We start from the raw sequence: 1,423 nt of genomic DNA, 5'->3' as shown, positions 1-1,423 counted from the left end.
TCAGAATAAAAAATTCATAAAAAACAAAGAGCTCATGTCTCATCGATAATATGGAGGACAGTTACCATGTAACTGTAAAGATTTTTACTTGTGTTCCAAAGTTTTCTTGACATAAACACAGAAAAATGAAAAAGTTTTAAATTCTGTCAAGTTGGGAAAGCTGTCCCTAGGGAGTCGTGTTACATATCAGTGATCGGCAGATGGAAAACCCTATCAATCTAGTGACTTTGTATAGGTCTTCTCTGGCTTCTCTCATGTATCATTAAACCTCAGTGGCATCCTAACTGATGTAGTTCTGGTGGGATGGCTTTTAGCCAGAAAGGAGTCAAGTGACAATAGACAGTAGAGTACAACAGAGAAACCATATGAGTACAGTGATTGTGGCAGTACGTATGCGTTTAGTGACTTTGGTATCAAATTATGTTTTATTTTGTTTTATAAAGCCCATAAGTTTAGCTGTGATTCACTAATTGGATAGGAGGGTTGAACAAAATGTCTTCCTCATTGTATGACTACAGTAGGTATCCTGCAAGAAATCATGAATACAGAGCCTGGGAAAGCCTGATAGACTCATCCTGTGTGTTTATACACATTGATATCAAGACAAATCTGATTTTACATTTGATGTCCCTTTTGATCCATGTTAATGTACTTTAAGTCTTAAAAAAAAAGTGAAGAAAAACAACTCTCACCTTAGACCAAAAATGTGAATGGCCTTGCTATATCATGTAGAATGCATTGGAAAGTGAATTGTTGCAGATGCCGTTAGGTTAAATTATAACCCTTTACCCTCTGAGCTCCTTTTTGACTCATTTTAAATCTATTGTGCTTTCTAATGTTCTTTTTTATATTGAATTTTATCTTTTAATTTGTTATTGGTAAATGTATATATATACATCTATACACACACAAAATCCATAATGCTTAATAGTGGTATTGTTGGATCATATGGGATTTCAATTTCTGGTTACTTAAGTAACCCCATATCGTTTTCCACAATGACTGTGTGTGCTTATAAGTCCGACAGCAGTATATATGTGTTCCGATCTCTCCATGCCTTCTCCTTTATTTGTTTTCTGTTTCTTTGATTTGGGCTGGCATTGTGGGAGTAAGGTGTTATTGTGTTTTAATTTCCAACTCCCTGAAGGCTAGTGATTGTGAGCATTTTCTCCTGTGTTACTCGTCTGTACTTCAGTGTTGGTCAACTTTCTCTTTATATCTTTTTTCCCATTTTTAATGGTGTCTCATCATTTTATTGAGATGTTGTACAGTTTAGTATATTTTCATAATTAGCCCTTTGTCCAATGTGTCATTGGTAAAAATTGTTTCCCAAATTGTGGTATCCTGATGCAGGGTTTTTTGTTTTGTTTTTTTTAAATGGTTTTATTAGGGACTCATACATCTCTTATTACAAGCCATACAT

Source organism: Tenrec ecaudatus, unplaced genomic scaffold, assembly GCF_050624435.1.
Source record: "Tenrec ecaudatus isolate mTenEca1 unplaced genomic scaffold, mTenEca1.hap1 Scaffold_123, whole genome shotgun sequence".
In the NCBI taxonomy this organism is placed as follows: domain Eukaryota; kingdom Metazoa; phylum Chordata; class Mammalia; order Afrosoricida; family Tenrecidae; genus Tenrec; species Tenrec ecaudatus.
Note: the sequence above shows the minus strand (reverse complement) of the source record.